This window comes from Harpia harpyja, chromosome Z (assembly GCF_026419915.1).
Source record: "Harpia harpyja isolate bHarHar1 chromosome Z, bHarHar1 primary haplotype, whole genome shotgun sequence".
Lineage (NCBI taxonomy): Eukaryota > Metazoa > Chordata > Aves > Accipitriformes > Accipitridae > Harpia > Harpia harpyja.
In genome coordinates this window covers 52,458,899-52,478,713 of record NC_068969.1, presented here as the reverse complement: position 1 = coordinate 52,478,713, position 19,815 = coordinate 52,458,899, and positions in this window count along the sequence as shown.

Sequence of the window (19,815 nt, the reverse complement as noted above, 5' to 3'; positions counted from 1 at the left end):
AAAGTCCAAAACAATAAAGAGATAGTGCAGTGGGTGCCAAAACAACAGGTTAAAGCAATGCTTTCCTCTTTCCCTTTACGGCTGTGCTGGACAAATGACTGTCCACTTATCCACAGCTGAGGATAAAATATTTTATATGAGGATTAATATGAGGATTATATTTTGCTCCTCTTTACTATTTCTGAAAAAAATATACTATATCCACCCGAAACTAATAAGCCCTACTTTTCAAATCCAGAATGCATTTTCAGGGACCTTATAAGGAAATCCAATATTGACAATGGCTGCACTGTACAGTATAGTGGAAAGATGGGAAAGTTAGAGGACAGTGAAAGACAAATAAGACACCCATGTTCCCACTCTCTCAAGTCTTCCATTTTTCCTGTGAGATCACTTCTGCTCTCAGAAAATACTTTTACCTCATACATGTCTGAGTGCTCAGAAACGTGATAATAACCAAAGGGTTAATAGAAAGCATTTAACTTTCTGCCACTTCTACAAGAGTTGTAATAGGTATGTGCTGTCTATCCTTCATCTTCATTGCTTGCAGCAAATGTGTTTTACACATTACAGCACAATGATTTCTTGCTTCTCTTGATGATGCTCACCACAGGACTGTTTCTTGTAAGGATAGTATGATATCTCTCCTACACCTGCAGAGACTTATTTGTCTAGTGCATAAATACACAGTGCATTGCCTGGACATAATATTCCAAAAGAGACTAAGGATAAGCAGACTGAAATCAATAAAGTTAATGCATGGGTGAATTTGGTTCAGTTTTTTTCATTTCATTACAAATATAAGAACAATTTTTCTAAATTGGCCAAGTGCAAGGTCCTGCACCTGGGCTGGGGCAACCGCTGGTATCAATACAGGTTGGGGGATGAAAGGATTGAGAGCAGCCCTGTGGAGAAGGACTTGGGGAACTTGGTGGATGAAAAACAGAACATGAGCCAGCAATATGAGTAATAAAGATCCCTTCCAACCCAAACCATACTATGATGATTCTATGAAATTCTTTTCTAAGAACAACCAGACCAATGGCAACAACAAAGTTGCAGTAAGCAAACAATAAAAATTTTGTATTTTCATGTGCAGTCAAAAAAAAAATTATTTCATTTTACATGGGAACGCACTTCCACATATAAGCAGCAAAGAATGGGCAGAGGTGCAATGAACAGAACATTGCAGTCACATGCAAAATAATAATAACATGAGAAAAGAGCATGTATTTGTTAAATATTACAGTTATATTTGACACATATCACAATGAATCATTATATATACACATACGTCATTCATCGGATGCAACATTTGGAAACACATACCAGTGCATGGGATGAATTTGTATCCAATCATGTTTTTCAGATTCCATGAACTGTTTCTAAATTGCCTCATACCTAGGAGAAATTGTACTGCAGTATATTATAGGATTTCTTTTTCTCCCTAACCTTCTTGGCATTTCCTCCTAGCAATCACTGTCACAGCCTTTTAGTTTTCTCTGGGATGTTAGGAGAAAGTGAATGGCGGAGGTAAAAATCCATGAGTGCAGAAAGGACAAGCAACTTTTAAACGAGCTATTGAATTTTTGTATTGAGCAATAGATAAAAGAACATCTTCATGAACTTGGGCTTAAGCATCCCATAACTATGTTCAGCTCTGGGCAAGATTCCATTACCACTTTTAATCTCAAATTTCCTTTTCTGGAAAAAAAAAAAAAAAAGTGGGAAAACAGGCTTACAGCAAAAGAAGGCCCAAACAGAAGAATATTTTGGTTTTAAAGGTATTTTAAGTGCACACCTTACAGTGACACATTCTTCAGTCTTCAGCTTTTGTTCTAGCTGATGTTACATTATCTTCCTATATAATGCTAACAGGCACCAGCAGTACCACATATCAAAACACCTTTACAAAAACAAATGAAGTAGAGACCACCCAAAATGTGCACATTCCTGGCAGCCCTGAGAGATGCACAGCTGGAGGACAGCAGTTTTCCTATCTCACCCCACTCTGATGGTGTAGATAGGCACCTCATTTCAATGTCTAAATGAAGCTGCTCTAGTCTAGGCTAACCTAGGGAAGCAGTGGAGAGGAAGAACAGCCACCCAAGAGAGCTTTGGGAGCAGCTTCTCTCTCCCCACTGAACATGCAGGAAGCCTATGGCGAGGCCACCTGTCGAACTTAGGAACCTCCACAGTCAGTTTTAAGCGAGCAAACAGTAAGACACCTGGTCCTTTATGAATTTTTCTGCTCATCATTACAAAAACCATCCATACGAAAGTCCATTTGTTCAAAGAATTCCTCTTGCTAATATATAAATCAGTAGCACAAAGCTGAGCTCAAGGGTTTTTTAAGCACTAAAGAATAAAAATGTCAAAGAACAAGAAAATACCAAAAAGAAAATCTGGTTTCTTTTTCTACGCTCTTCCCAGAGCGGTGGTTCTCTTTTAGGTGAGGCTTAAAGATAATGTTGCAGACGTTAATGCTCTGAAGAATTAATTTATGCATCTGTAAATGTATGCCTCTGAAGTGATCTTGTTCTAGAGTGATTAGGAGGAAAATAAATGTGAGGCATCTGCTAGAAAAGAAAGTATTCAGAAATTAAAAAATACATGGGAATGATACTGAGTTCAAAATGGCTTTCAGGAACAGGTGACATGATTTGTCATTATGTTAGTCACAGATCTCAAAAGTCTTTAACAGAATGTCATGTATCTGTAAAAAGAAGCCTTTTTGATTGTTTGGTTTTGTGAAACTCTAGATGAACATGACCTGTCATTTCTTGTAGAAGTGCTGGTGTAATCTACTGTAACTCCTGTAGGACCAACACTGTGCTTTACATGTTAAAGTAAGCCTCATCAGTCTCATTTTATGGCTGTGAAGGTAAAGATTACAAGATTTGCCCAGGAAAACATAATTGAAAATAATTTTGAGCTAAAGGGGTGTCAAGGACTTCAGTTTGCATCACTGTGCAACAGTGCAGCATCCCTGCTCTTCAGCCTACTTTGAAGCAGTGATGAATGTGATTTTCAACACAGAAGAAGACAATTGTAGCTTCTTCTCTTTTGGCACTCTTACGATGTGATACTTGCAGTATAGTATTTCTGTAAATGCAGGCCCAGTTAACCAGTCAGTACTTGAGTGATACAAACGAGAACAAAACAGAGGATAAAATGTGGTCCCAGATGACAGGGAGAGCAGGAAAGGGTTGTGTGCCCTCCCAGACCTAGAGAATGAAGAAAAGAGCTTATATCAAATAACTTGTTTTATACCCCTGACTTAATAAAGCAGTGAATATTTAAGTGTATATGAATTTGTGAAGTAATCTGCTACACGGTGCAGATTTTCTAATGTCAAAATTCCTTAAAACATTTCCATTGTTATGTCTAAAGTGACTATGAAAACTGGTAAGTAAAAATGATTCATGTATCGACAACTGAAAATGTGACATTTACAAAGCCTCTTTTACTGGCAACACATCACTCTTGTACACAGTGTTAATGTACATGACATTGCCACTGGAAAAGAGAAAAAAAAGGGAATGAAAGTACAGCATCAGTTTAAATCTCCCTACATTGTAACCTGGAATAAGATGAAACTGTCAGACAGCAGCTGACGGCTGCAACAACTCCCAGCCTGGAGTACATCAGCTAGAGCAGATGAAATTGGATCAAGCTGTTTAGCTGGAAAAAAGAGAAAAAAGAAGAACCAGTGTCTATGCAGATCCAATTTACAAATACTAGCCCAGGGTAAACCCTGCTGTAAACCCCATAAATTCAAAGTTAACAGGAGACTAATTTAGTCCAAACTAAATTATGAACGAGCTGAAATACATCAGAGTGGAGATGGAAAAGTCCCATCATTGTGAGCAATCCTAATGCAACGGAGGGCTAAAAGGAAGTATGGACTGCTAGTTTCTCCAAGCAAGAATGATCCTGTGGGTGGAAAGGAGATCCACCAGGTCAAACGGGAATGCATGCTGAAGCATAAACTGAGGCATGAGCACTGGGGAGCAGGGGAACCTAACCACACACCGACCCCATGGACTGTTTCTGTGAGCACACTGTTTGACAGCAAGAGTTAAAACCAAAACCAAATAATAATGCCCAGTGCCATGTAACAAAGCTCATTACCAAGTAGGTCTCTTATGTTTCCATTCTTAATACTGTAATCAACATGTCAGAACTCCACAGAACAAATTCAAGCTTGTAGTTTCCTACATTCAAATGCAATTATATTCTTGTTTCAAGCAAATACTAAATTCATGCTTTATCACACATTTATTATGAACCACATTTTTCTCAGTCAAAGTATGCAAAAAGTTAGGATTTACCAGTGCTGAAGCATTAGTAAGGACCTTTTTGGTTTCACTGCAGTAACTTATTCTGTTATCCTGGTAGTAAAACAGATAATAGAAACTTCCTTTCAAAATTTATCATGCGGGAAAATGCAACTGCCTCTCAAATGTCTTCATGTTACCTGATTGTGTTTAAAATGCTAGTTTTCATATGCAAAACAATTTTGAAAGAGTTTTCTCAGTTTCTTTCTATTCCTGATGATGCTGAGCTTTCATAAATGTTTATAAATTGTGATGATGTGGCCTGTGGCCACTGCAGGTTTTCCAGACATGGATTCAGTGCTAATTTCTGGTGCCTGTTGTTTAATTTGCTGCAGCAGTGAGTTTTGTTCACTGGCTTTGCAGGCAAACTGTGAAACTATTACACCAAGTTTCCAGCAGATTGTAAAAGCAGCTTGTCGAAGGATATGTTGTGCATATGCCTGAGGTTTTGCAATCTCTTGAAGACCAAGTTTCACATGTGTTATCCATGGTTGCATGTTTGCTGTTACATACTTACCGTTTGCTGACAGAACTGCAAATCACAGATAGTAATTCTTTCAGAGATTCATGACAATTGGAATTTGATTTTGCTACTTAATTTAGATGACTTGGTAAATCATATAAATTAAAATATATTAAAGAATATTGGCAAAATCACCTCCTTTAGAGGACCAAATTCTCTATGACTAATCCAGTCTTTGAGACACATACAACTGGCAGACATTATCCTCACTTCAGAGGCAGAGTGACCAGGCACAAGCAGGTTTGCCTGACACCTGATGCAATTATTGCCTATTATTAGTCTTGGTATTAAGGAAAATACATAGAAAAAACTATGCAATAGGTAGGGAAACCAAGACAATACCTGATTTTGCCCTCCGTCTGCCATAAATTTCTGTTTCAGGATCTTGCTGCTACTCAAATGAATAGAGCCCCTTGTGATAAATATGGAAGAGATGGCATTGTGGAATAAACACATATGTAAAACTCGTCTCAAAAATACAGCAAGATAAAGTTATCCCACACATGTTCTAATTGTCAATTGAGTATTTACAAGTTACAAGCACATTCATGTGGATGGACACTTAGGTATACATTCTAGTCATAAAAGTTTAAATAAGAACATATAAGTCTACTGTATCTTGAGATTTTAGTACAAATAAAATAGTTGCTGTCTCAAATTGTACTGTAGTCATTTTTCATTTAAAATATAAAATTTAATATATGGATTTAATATATGAGAAAAATTTGAAACTACAGTCAATTAAAAAATGTAGGTATTCTAAGGGCTATCATACACATACACACTCATATATATAATTAACAATGAAAGTTTATTAGGGATATTTATTCTACTGAAGTTGACAAGAGTATATATTTAAGTGAATGAGCCATCTGTTTCCACTGTTCTCTCACCTTAATGTCAACCTTTTACTTTTCTCTCCTGTGTGCATACATGCACAGATGCACACTGTACATTAGTAATAGTGCAAGCGGATGCTGTAACTTACTTGCATTTGTAAAAATGTAATAGATTGCATTTAGTTATTCTGAAGTTACATTGCCCACACAGTCATTACAGAATTGCACCAGTTTTTAAATACACAATCTAAATACTAATCCATCAATTTAATGACTTCCAAACCAATATGGTTTATGCATCCTTCCAGATATTACAACATAGTACTAAGACAAAAACGACTTTTTTGCCTTTTAATACTCTTGGAAGGGCACAAATGTTCTCAACTGGAAGTCTCAAAACTGTCTGTTGGCTCAGATTCCTTTTTGAGCACCAGGGAACAAAGTCTTCTTCTTCCTTCTATCCATTTGGGAATAAGGCAAAGCCCTGTTGCTCCACATGAGCCCTGCAGAGTGCTGTTGCACAGGTGGCACTTGGCAGAGGGGCAGCATAGGCAGAAGGGCTGCAAAGACCTTGGTGAATATCCTCACCGTGGATCATGGTCATATGGCTGCACCCATGAGCATATGGTCTCCCACACTGTTCTCCATAAATCCTTCTTTCTCTCCTCCAATAAATGCTAGTTTGGTGATTCTCAAACACATTCAGGGCATGGTTTGGACAGTATAAAAGCAGTATATTGTGATTACCTGTTAGACCGTATTATCCCATGATGATGCACACTAAGTTCCTGGTGGCTACATGCAGCAATAAAGGCCATCTTTGAGGATCTGTGCATGAACCATCTGATACCAAAGAAAACACATATGGTAGGGGGACTAAACCGGAAGTCCCAACTCAGGCAGATCTCCTTAAAACTGTATGGCTTAAACCAGGCTTAAACCAGAACAGACTTAAGACTTAAAACAGTATGACTTTTGAAATCAAATATTTTGCAAGACAAAATGCAGCAGCAAATATGTGTAAAGTGCACTAGTGTGTATTGCCAGAGAGACTTATGCCTCCAGTGCCAAGATACCTTCTCATATAATAGTGCCTCTGCAATGCTACCTGTCAAACTCTATAAAGCCTCTGCTTTGTCCTCCTTCACATCCTTCCTGAAAACTCTGCCAAGATGACTCTACTACTCTGCAATCTGATAACGATGAGACAGCTGGCAAGCAAAGACTGCCCATTTTTATGTAAAACATGTTTATTTTGCAGGCATTTCAGTCTCCTGTAGTCCATCCACCCTTGCTGCACAGTTCTTGCCTAATGTTTTGTGTAATCCTACACCGGTTTATACAAGGATTTAGGAGATGAAATGTTTTTCATTCCTGAAAGTACTGCTTACAACGATCCCTAATGCTTTATCAAGTGTTCCAGAATTTACCAAGTCAAAATTATAAAAGCCACAATCTAAAATCTTATGAGTAGCTAAAGAAAATGAATGGCATATGCCTTGAGTTTGATTTTAGAAGAACTGATATGCTTCTGCATTGAATAATACCTCTGTGAAGAAAAATTTAAATATATTTATATTACTTTAGTTCACTGACTTCAGTGGGAATATTGCCTAAAAAAGGAGCCACAAAACTGATGGTGACATTGTTATTTTAATTTCTGGAAAATTACCAAGCTTTTCTTTTTCCTTCCACACTGTAGTCTGTATTTTGTTGCTGAGGGACAGCCTTTAATCTTCTCCTGCTTCCCCACTTTGAACTATAAATCACTACCCAGTTATATTAGACAGATTCTCAGAAAAAAGCTAATAATGATAGTGGTCATGGTTAAAAAAACGTAATAAGCCCCTGATGTAGACATTTAAAGGCTGGAAAGCTAACACTTGACCATCTAACACTATCCTCCCTTCATTAGTTTTTTAAGTAGCAGAGAAAAGAATGCAAATGCTCGCAGGCATATAAGCATCTTTGCAATGAATATGTATTTTAGGATTTCGAACTGAACTTTCACAACATCTTTCATCAAATTTTGCCATTCTAAGTCATACTCTGATGTTTTGCAAAATTAGTCATTACCTCATATGTCAATTTGTCATACATACAGAAGACAAGAGACTCACTGATTTGAGGAAACAGACAAAGGCTCAGCAAATTTTCTGCTCTCTCACCGCTCCATCTCAGGAAAAAGAAAGTAATTTTCTGAACAAGGATGTGTGTCATATAACAGCAATGGCCTTTTGCATTTGGGGTTTGCAAATATATTTGAAATCTATGCATGGAAAAAGAGCAAGAATTTTGAAGAATTAGATCTTCATCAAAACTTAATTTGTGTGATACAGGAAGACAAAAGTATTTGTTAATAAGAATGAAGCTAAAAGCTGCATGAGATGACTTCTAACTGTAGCCAATATAAATATATACATTTATTTTTAAAGTGGTTTTTTTTGTTAACATGATGTAATGACAGAATCACAATCTGTCAAAAAGTTCATCAATATTTGATGTATATTCACGTGGATAATTAAAATCCTGAAAGGATTTCTATCTCATCTCCTGACCTTTAATACGAACTAGAAATTCCACTGTATGTTGGACATGCTAACCGATTCAGAGTAGGGGAGTATACAGTAAAACAGCCTGAAGGAGCTGTGATATTTCAAGATAGAGACCCCTCTGCAGGTGATGTGTACCTCATGCACACAGAACGCGATTACTTTTAATAACCCTAGGGGCACATAAGCATCCTTTCTGTGTCCCTGACACAGCAATATATGCAAGTTTTTCCTTTCAATCAGAAAGAAAACTGTGTCACAGGTCAGATAAGATTTAGACCCAGAGAGTTTTGAATGTGTTGTAGCAGTAAGGCTCCGCCTTTTCTGAAGAGCTAGGAGAGTGCTGTGGGCCAGACAGCAGTGCCTGGGAAGCTTGCATGCTTTGTGCTGTGGGACAGGGCTGCCAAAAGCACAGTTGTGCCACATGCTCCTCTTTTGGCTTCCTCCCCCCTCATTCACAACTGGATTTGGTCTTGGTTGGTAAGGTAGGTTGCTTAGATTCACTGAAAAGACCACACTTTCTCTGCTCCCATTTATCCTCTTCCTGCTGTCCACTTTCAGAAGAAAACTGCATGAAGTGAAAGGACCTGAAGGGTGTTTCTTCGCTGAAAGTTCAAAAACCAGTGAATTTCAAACTTGTTAAAAAAGCTCCAAGCAAGATACTTGCTGTCTCACAGGGAGAAAGAGAACTGAAGGTGGACCGTGGCTATCCTACTGCTGACAAACACTGCTGAAGATTGCCTATTCTTTTGCAACACTTCTCTGTTTAAATGTTATTCTTTCATGTCCCAAATGCTCACCATTGAGTAGCAAACTCTTTACTTAGGTTCCACTATTTTTGTGTGTGATTTTATAGTCGCTTTGGGTTGGTCCATTTAGTTATCTTTCATACTGTCAGAAAAAAGGTCTGACAGTCTTATGGACCAAAATAGGTTTAATGTAAGTAATGAAGGACTAAACCCCGTTCTTTATCTTTAAAGCAAAAATTTCTCCTTTCTTACACGGCTTGTGATTCAGGCATGTAAAACAATAAAGAAAGCATATATGTATACAGAACTGGTTCTATACAGGCCCCAATGCATTTCATTACAATAGCTTCAGAGGAGCCTATTTATGGTATTGCTAACAAGAACATCTTCTTTGACTAGCAAATTGAAAGTTATCACCTTAAAACAGAATTCAGCTGCTACCAAACTGCATGGAATATGCAAACAGCGTTTTCAGATCTGTGTCAGTGTTTCTGCAGCTGACATCTTCCTACTGCACCATTAAAGCAGCATTAGAAAAGTGTTTTGTGTATTTCTGGTTTTAGTAAGTGGAGAGAATTCCACTCATACACAGGGAAGCTCTTCTACCCATTGACAGAAATGATCTTCCACATTAGCAGGTCATGGTACTCAATATACCATAAAGAAATATTTTGACTTATAATTTTTATTTCAGCAGGTTTTCCTATCGCAAAGCTATCAAAGAACCCCCAGGTCCTAGCTATTATTCATCAGTACTGCTACTGTTACAACACTAAAATTGTAGCCCTTGCTTCTTTTCAATTAGAAAATCTGACATAAAATACCTAACCTGACTTGGAAAATATAGTTCTCACCATCGTATTCATTTTAGTTGACTTCCTTGAGGTCTTTCAAAGGCTTCTGTCTGGTGAGTTGAGGACAATTCTGCTTCACAACTGAAAAAAGGGCTTGTATTTACTGTGGTTTAAAGGTTGTTGAAGAAACACTGGACTATAATCCTTTTTACACTATCCTTCCTTTTTGTTACTTAATTCTCCTTTACTTCTTGAAAGCCTTTTCCTATGCCTCAGGAGGGCAAAGCGACTCTGGTAGAAATGAAATGCCCTTTACATTTTGGCCACGAGACACCATTAAATCCTCATACTTATTCATTAATAACTGTCATTAGTTGTTTTGTCTATCATTATTTATGATATATGGCTCAGAGCAAGGTAATTGTCTATCTATGGAGAGGCTTACCACTGAAAAAACAAAGGATCTGTAAATACAGATTTTGCTTTTTAGCTTATAAAGAATAAAGACTTATTCTCCACATAGTGATATTCCTTCTCTTGCCTAAATAATTATGCATCTTAGCTGTCTGTGTGCACCACACTGACTAAAGTACTGCACACGACCAACATATTTTCCTATCTGTTTTCTACTGTGAATATCCGAAAGCACTCAGCAACACAAAATACAGGGGAAAGAGCATGGATTCCAAAAACATGCAGATAAAATGAAACTCAAATTACTGAGCCGGGGTTGTTTCTCTTTTCCCATCTTTTGACATTTTTCAGAACAGGATACCTATAGCAACAAGTCCTAAATTCACAGTATTAATTCAGATGTGCTCACTCAGATGTGTTACTCCATCACCACGGAGAGACTGCCCTATTCAAAGGAGAATGTGAAACAGGATTCCTACAGCTGCATACATTTGTTTTATGAAAGAATAAGTGTAACCCTGATGTTGTTGCTTTAAAATGTGTCACTTAATGGCGATAGTTTTAAATTCGCTAAAACACAATGGGCCTTTTCAGGATTGATGTCATTGCAAGTTCAAAGCAAAAGATAACACATCTGGAAATATACTTTGGGTGTGTTTATAGAAATTACATCCATACCAAATATATCATTTTCTTAGCAGAATACCCTCTTTTCTCTCCTCCTAAAATCATCTGACAGATTTTGCTTTCAGACCCAAGGAAGAGAACTTTTTTTTTAATTATCTTATTACACTGTATGTGAGGACTGTGACATGAGATCATGTTGAAGCCTTGTACTCCCTTGGTTCTAGCAAGTACCAAATTTTGTTTTGGTTAGTTTGGACAGGATTTCAATGACAAGGTGGCAACAGTCAGGGGCACTTCAGGACTCCTGCACACTGGTGTAACTTTTGATATCAGGTTCATACATCCAAAGGCTACACAGAGATGATTGTCAGCCCGTTTGTCTCCTGTATAACACAGGACAAGGAGTCTTATCCACTAGCATTTGCCAGCTGTTATACAATTCACTAACTAGAACCCCCCCTCCATAATCAATAAAGCCCCAGTTCAACAAAGGCTGTCTTTGTATACCCTCAGTGTTCCACAAAACCTCATTACATCTGCCAAGAAAGGAAGAGGGAAAAAAAAAAAATTTTTTTTTCAAGGTAAAAGAGCAGCCAGGCAATCCAAGAGGAAACTTATTTTTGTTTGTTTTAGTCATCGTCTTGACTTTCTGAGGAGGGACAAGTCCACCAACGATAGCAGTATACTTCATCAAGTGGCAACAGCTGTGTCTTACTGCGAGGCTGCAGTATAAATAAATCTTCTCGATCTTTAACAACTGAAAACCTACAAATTATAATTCCACCCATAAGATGCTGAAATGTTTCCAGTGATTAATATTAATTAAATTTAATATTTGAATTCCCTTTTTACTTAAATGGTGGCATACACACTTCCACAATATCTAATGAGTTTCCTATTAAGCAAGCAAGCCATTGCTGTTACATGGCATTGAACGTCTGGAATGAAGTCTTTGCCAGAATTGGTTTCATGATTACCCTGCTACAGCTAGCTCACACATACACAAAAAGAGGCAGCTCACCCAGTCTGCTTATGTTGAGGCCCAGCAGAGTGCAGCTGGAGCAACCTCCGCAGTGTCTCCCTACAGAAGAGCGCAGCTGGAGAAGGTATGAAGGTGATCCACCCCTCTGGAAGCCCACACTGCTCCTGCCTCCAGCAACACAGGACAAGCTCTGGAGGTTTTCCCTGGCCACTGACCTCTGCCAGCGTCCCAGGTTTGTAACTAGAGCCTCTCTTTTTCCTATTTCTAGCAGCTGACTGGACAAAAGAAGGAAAGCAGGGTCACTGCTGAGGGAAACAAACAGAAGAAGTTATACTCATGGGACGCCATAGGCCTGGGAAAGGAAAGGGCACCTGCTGGTCCTGGGGTGAGACTGGAAGCTGGTGGAAGAGCTTTGCAGAAGGGGGCAGGAGGAGACCTCTAAGAGACACCCTCTCCCCTCCTTCAGCTGACAGCACCCTCAAATTACCTATTCTGCTTCTTGTCTCACAATTCTGCCCATTCCTGAGAGTACTAATTTTTTCTTCCTCCCTCAACCCATTTTACCACCGCAACAAAAATGCTTGTGAACTTATGATGACTCGAGTAAGCCATGTATTGGACAAATGACGTCAGCCCCAGCAAGCCCCATTTTGTATTTGTACTCTGTTCAAGTAAGAACAAATTGAATTTTGTGAGCATACATCACAGTTTTTATGCAGAAAAACAAGTGGTATCATTAAAGTATTAATATGGTTCGAATTTAAAGCAGCAATTCCCAACCAGGGGAGGTCTGTCAAAAAAAACCAGAAAAAATCGGAGTTACAAGAATCACTCAGTGGGCCTTGCTAGTGCCACTAAAAAAAAAAAGAAATTAAGAAAATTCTGTTCTTTGCAAAACAAACAAAGCACAAATATCAAATCGTATCATCATGTCAACAAGTTATAACCAGTTCCCTGCTCCCACGAGACAGTATTTCATTATCATTATTTCAATTTAAAACTGGTAAACTATCTCTGTAGGAAAAAGACCTCAAAACCTACTACAACGTACTGTATCTTCATGTTCAGAAGAATTCTGTTGTTGTAACACCCAATTTTTGCACAATACAACTTTGCAATTCTTTATGCAAACTGAAGAATAAGGGAGTTTTTGTATCTTCAAAAATGCACCAAAAAGGTAGTATCTTGGAAATAGTTACAGATTTAACAATTCGTCCTAAAGGCTGTCCCTACAAGCTTCATCATCTACCTCTCAATTAAATTCAAGTGAACAGGTTAAAAGCAACAGAAAGAAAATATTTTCAGTGTGCTCAGAGCAGAAATGGACTATTTGTTCAAAACAAGCTTTTGCTTGTTTATCTTTTTGCACACTGTAGCTATAGGTTGAGAGGGGGGGGTTTTTTGTGTTTTGGGTTGGTTGTTTGGGGTTTTTCCTTTTTTTGGGTGGGGGTGGGAGTGGGGTGGGGTGGTTGAGTCTCATCAGATATTAAGCACATCATTTCCCATAGTGTCAAAAAGTCAATCTGATGATCAGTGAATTCAAGTCTAGAAAGCTAAGTCAGAACACTGATGCACTAGAATTGTATTTTGAGGGGACATGACATCACACACAAAGCCAGTGACAGATTTACTTTAGATGTAGAGTATGAAAATTCGAGGGAAGTGCTAGGGCCAAAGCAGGACTACATGCTGAGGTTCTGAGGATGTCAAACAAGCACCAGAGCTAACAGAGCACTAAGTGCCATGCACTAAGTGGAATCAGTGGTGCAGAGTTCTGAAATAGTCCTAACTGGTGAACTCAGGCAGATGAAAAACTGCCTGCAGCAAGAGTTTCAACTGAACACTTCCACGCCAAACCAAGACCAAAGACAACTGATGAAGCATGTGAAGAAATAAGCTCAGGAATTAACTTAAGCTACTTCAGACCCAACAGGTTGTTCCACGTGTTGGCAGACCCAACAGAGAAATGGATTAAATGTTTAAAGCAAACACAGAGGGTATGGCCGTTCCTGAGTGTTGTTGGCTTAACAGCCTCAAAAGTCTCCCACATTTGTGATTTTACCTTGATGTCATGCAAGAGATTAAAAATCCAGAACAGAATCCAGCTGGTACCAATCTCTTTCCAAAAGATGAGACATAACTATGACCTGACTGGTATCACACAAACTTCGTGGGATGAATCGCATGACTGGAGTGCTGTGACTGATGGCTATAAACTATTCAGAAGGGACACGCAAGGAAAGAGAGGTGGGGGAGTTGCCCTCTATGGCAAAAATGGGATTGATTGTACAGAGCTATCTTTGAAGAACAGCAATGCGCAGGTCAAGAGCTTATGGGTGAATATTAGAGACCAAGCCAACAAAGGAAATTTTGTGGTTGGTGTCTACTATAGGCCACCTGATCAAGGAGAGGAGGTTGATGAACAGTTTGTTCTTCAGCTGCAGGAAGCATGACACTCGCAGGCCTTCAACCACACAGGCATCTGCTGGAAAAGTGGCACAGCAAACTGCAAGCAGCCCAGGTAACTACTAGAAGGTGTTGAGGACAGCTTCCTAGTCCAGGTGGTGGAGAGACCAACCAGAGGAGAGGCACTGCTGGGCCTGTTGTTCACTAATGCGGAAGGATTTATCAGAGAGGTCAAGATTGGAGGTAGCCTGCAGCGATCGTGCCCTGGTAAAATTCTCAATCTTGAGGGGTACAGGACAGGTAAAAAGTAGAGTCAGGACCCTAAACCTCAGAGGGGCAAACTTTCAGCTGTTTAGGGCACTAGTGCATGGGATCCCTTGGGAAATTGCCCTCAGAGGCAAAGAAGCAAATGAGAGCTGGGAGATATTTAAAAACATTATTCTTAGGGAGCAGGAGCTCTCAATCCTGATGTGCAAGAAGACAGGCAGGGAAGGCAGGAGGCCAGCTTAGCTAAGTCAAGACCTCTTAGCCAAACTAAAACACAAAACCAAAATGCATAAGCAGTGGAGGCAGGGATACACATCCTGGGGAGATTATAGGGAAATGGCCCAGGAATGCAGGGAGCGTATCAGGAAAGCCAAAGCACAGCTGGAGCTGAACTTGGCTAGGGACATAAAAAAATAACAAGAAGGGTTTCTTTAGGTACATAAAAGGAAGATGAAAGAAACTGTCCCCACGCCGATGAGCAAAACAGGAGACCTGGCAACAACTGACATGAAGGACGCTGAGACTCAACAATATTTTTGCCTTCGTCTTCACCGGCAAGTGTCTAGCCACACCACCCATTTCACAGAATCCAAAGGCAGGGACTGGGAGAATGAAGAACTGCCCAGTGTAGGAGAAGATCAGGTTCGAGACCATCTAAGCAACCTGAAGGTGCACATGTCCATGGGACCTGATGAGATGCACCCATAGGTCCTGAGGGATCTGGTGGATGAAGTGGCTAAGCCACTATCCATCATATTTGAAAAGTTGTGGCAGACTCGTGAAGTTCCCACTGACTGGAGAAGGGGAAACATAGCCCCCATTTTTAAAAAGAGAAAAAAGGAAGACCCGGGGAACTACAGGCCAGTCAGTCTCACCTCTGTGTCCAGCAAGATCATGAAGCGGATCCTCCTGGAAACTATGCTAGGGCACATGGAAAATAAGGAGGTGATTGGCGACAGCCAACATGGCTTCACTAAAGGCAAATCATGCCTGACAAACTTGGTGGCCTTCTATGATGGGGTTACAGCTTTGGTGGATAAGGGGAGAGCAACGGACAGCATCTACGTGGACTTGTGCAAAGCATTTGACACTGTCTCACACAACATCCTTGCCTCTAAATTGGAGAGATATGGATTGGACAGATGGACGACTCAGTAGATAAGGAACTGGCTGGATGGTCGCACTCAAAGAGTTGTGGTCAATGGCTCGATGTCCAAGTGGAGACCAGTGACAAGTGGCATTCCTCAGGGGTCGGTACTGGGACCGGCGCTGTTTAACATCTTTGTCAGGGATGTGGACAGTGGGATTGAGTGCTCCCTCAGCAACTTTGCCGACAACACCAAGCTGTGTGGTGCAGTCGATGCTCTGGAGGGAAGGGATGCCATCCAGAGGGACCTTGACCAGCTTGAGAGGTGGGCCAGTGCGAACCTCATGAAGTTCAACAAGGCCAAGCGCAAGGTCCTGTACATGGGTTGGGGCAATCCCAAGGACAAACACAGGCTGGGTGATGAGCCGATTGAGGGCAGTCCTGAGGAGAAGGACTTGGGGGTATTAGTGGATTAAAAACTGAGTATCAGCCAGCAATGTGCACCTGCAGTCCAGAAAGCCAGTTGCATACTGGGCTGCGTCAAACGAAGTGTGGCTATCAGGTCGAGGGAGGTGATTCTCGCCTTCTACTCCACTCTCCTGAGACCCTATCTGGAGTACTGTGTTCGTCTCTGGGGCCCCCAGTGTAAGAAAGACACAGACCTGCTTGAGCAGGTCCAGAGGAGGGCCATGAAGATGATCAAGGGGCTGGAGCACCTCCCCTATGAGGATAGGCTGAGAGAGTTGGGGTTGTTCAGCCTGGGGAAGAGAAGGCTCCAGGGAGACCTTATAGCAGCCTTCCAGTACTTAAAGGAGGCCTACAGGAAAGATAGGGAGTGGGTGTAGTGATAGGACAAGGGGTAAGCGTCTTCAGTGAAAGAGGGTAGATTTAGAATAGATGTAGGGAAGAAATTCTTTACCGTGAGGGTGGTGAGACCCTCTAACAGGTTGCCCAGAGAGGCTGCAGATGCCCCATCCCTGGAAGAGTTCAAGGCCAGGTTGGATGGGGCTTGGAGCAAACTGGTCTAGTGGAAGGTGTCCCTGCCCATGGCAGGAGGGGTTAGGATGAGATGATCTGGAAGGTCCTTTCCAACCCAAACCATTCTGATTCAAACTCTTTTCACAGGAAATATAAACAGCTTATATGGCTTGTAAGGAGTTATTGTTGCAGAGATAAAGAATAATTGCATTTTGCAACTCCGCTATATCAACAAAAAAAAAAGCAAATAAAAAGGCTGGTTTTCCTCAAGTGTTCAATCAAGCACAGAATAAGGAAACACAGGGGGAAAGAGGAGCTTTCCGCGTTGTGTAACAAGAAGGGTGTCTGCAGAGCTGTGACTTTTATCAGACAGCTCACCGAGTAACCTTAATCAAAATCCTAAGACATACACAGGCACGAGAACTAAGGGAACTTCCCCTTTAACTTGAAGGGAGGTTCTTTTCACACTGAATTTCTTTCATTATGGCTATTTAAGAAAAATTTGTTACCTGTGTATCTAATAGCCTAAACAGATAATTTATCCTTTCAAAACCTGCTAGAATTTGAAAGGAGAAAAGAAAACATTAAAAAGGCTCTGTTGTTGGGTTTTTTAAGGGAAAAAAAAAGGGGGGGGCATTTTAACTTTGGAAGGAAAGTGTTTTATGGAAATACTAAAATTAATTCTGTTTACATCACGTAGTTACTTAAATTAGATGCTTCCAATGTACTAGTGCATGTACAGACAACATGAACCTTTGACAGAAACAAGCTTATTTTTCACACTTGCTTTCTCGTTATTGTGGAATGTTTGGTTTTACCTAACATGGGGAAAAAAGATTTTCTTCCCTGCAGCTAGAAGTTTTTACTTGAAAATGTCTAGAATGTTCTCTTGGAGCAAAAAGAAAATTAATTTTTATTATTCTAGAAAAACATCATACTTTGCAGGACCTTTTCAAGAACTAGGCCCATGTTAACCAAACAATTGTATATTTGAAACAGGAACCACAGAATCTGCTTAGCCATCTGTTATACATCTTTTACCCCAAAAAATAAATAATCACAACAAACATTTGGACATGATCCAAAGGTTTGGATTTTTTTACTTTCTGTTTTGTGTTACACACTTCTGGTAATCTTTTGACTATGACCTAGCATATGCTTTTTCCAGACACCTCATTAGAAAGACCTTTCATCTGCTCTTTCCTCAGATGAGGAGCCAGGAAAAGATCTCCAAGTAAGATCTCTGCATTCACATTTTAAAAAAAAAAAAAAAAAAAAAAAAAAAAAGAGAGAGAGAGAGAACATGAACACTCTTCTTTTAGACAGCTGTTTAGAAACAGGAAGTCAGAGCTGAGGCCAGCAACAGATAACTACAGAAGGAAAAAGCTTCTAGCTTAGCTCTTGACACTGCTGGTTAAGTCTGGAATCAAAAGCTTCTAGCAAGAGGATTTCCAAATCTTGCCACAGGAGTTAAAGTAATTCTCTTTATAAAACACTGTACTTAAGGGATTAAATGAAGGCCAACATATTGTGCAGTTCCAGAGAAACAAAGTACAGGCTGTTAAAATACCTGCAACATTTGCTGCAGGGGGAGCTACTGAAGAACAAAAGTCCCTAACAAAGAACAATTTTAGTACTACTAATTCCACCATTCTGGTGTTTTTTTCTCCCTGCAAGCAATACAGATGTTTTCATTTCCACTTTCTCTTAAATCCACATACACCCCCTCCCACCCCCCTTAGATGAACTTTAAAGGCTGCATTACTATTTTATCATCTGGGATGGATGGTAGTCATGGATCAACCAGTCTCCACAGCACTAGTTTGTTGTAATAGAGATGTGGAAGATGGTAGCACTTCTTGGATTAGTATGAATTCTGCCAGTGAGTATGCCTAGAAGTATATGTTTCTTGTTATGTTTCCTTAAATCCTACTGATGCCTACTTCAGCAAATATAAATTTTTCATACAGGAAAATAAGCTGGCAAGGAGCTACACATCTGCCACTTTTCACCAGTATCCTATTGTATTGGTTTCCTTATACTTTAAGTTTTGGAATTACATAATTGAAAACCTCAGGATCAGACTCATGGCAACCGCCACCGGTTCTTTGTTCTGCTGCAGTCCACAAGTTACACTGCAAAGTACGTCACACAGAATCACAGAATATCTCAAGTTGGAAGAGACCCATAAGGATCACCGAGTCCAACTCCCTGCTCCTCGCAGAGACTACCTAAAACTAAACCATATGACTAAGAGCACCATCCAGACGCTCCCTGCACTCGGACAGGCTTGGTGCAGTGACCGCTTCCCTGGGCAGCCTGTTCCAGTGACACACCACCCTCTCAGTGAAGAACCTTTTCCTAATGACCAATCTGAATTCCCCTGATGCAGCTTCATTCCATCTCCTCGTGTCCTATCGCTGGTCACCACAGAGGGGAGATCAGCACCTGCCCTCCGCTGCCCCCCTTGAGGACGTTGTAGACTGTCCCTCAAACATGAATATTACTATCTTCTAGTGCTAATAAAAGAATATATTAATATTTGTGAAGAAATGAGATACTATGATAGCAGCCATAATCATAACTGAGCAGCCAGTGAGCTACTATAAGATTATTATAATTCAGCTTAATTTGAAAGTTACTAGAAAAATCTGTAACTGTTTTGAGGGGTTTTTGATTAGATTTCTTGTGTATTATTCCCATGCACCAACATTTTAGGAATTGTATGTCCATCCAATGGCCACAGAAAAGTTTTTGTGCAGCCATGAGTACACATAAGCACATCCAAATATTAACTTTGTCCTGTAATGATTAACTCCATGTCCCTTAAAGTTTTTGTGTATACTGGAGTATTATTTATAGAAATACATTTTAAAGACCAGTCTCTTCTCCTTTAAAATATTAAGTGTAGCATAAACCACTGCAACCAGTGCAAATACCAGAAACATTACTATTTTTTAAATTTCTGAAATAACAATAATCCTAATAGCCAAGTATTCAAATGTGTTTTTCAATTAAATGTGTGAAGTATCTACTACCTTTTTGAGACTTAAGACTCCAAGAGCCAAAAATATTTTAACTATATCTGCATTAGCAACCTCAGCCCTGATATATATAAAAATAAATATATCTTAAAGAGAGAGAGAGAGTATGAACACATGCAGGAGACCTAATTAGTAGAATGGAATTTAAACACAAATTGAAGAAACCAGCTGCCCAGCTCTTAGAGATGCAAATTCTTAGAAACTTAGGACTTC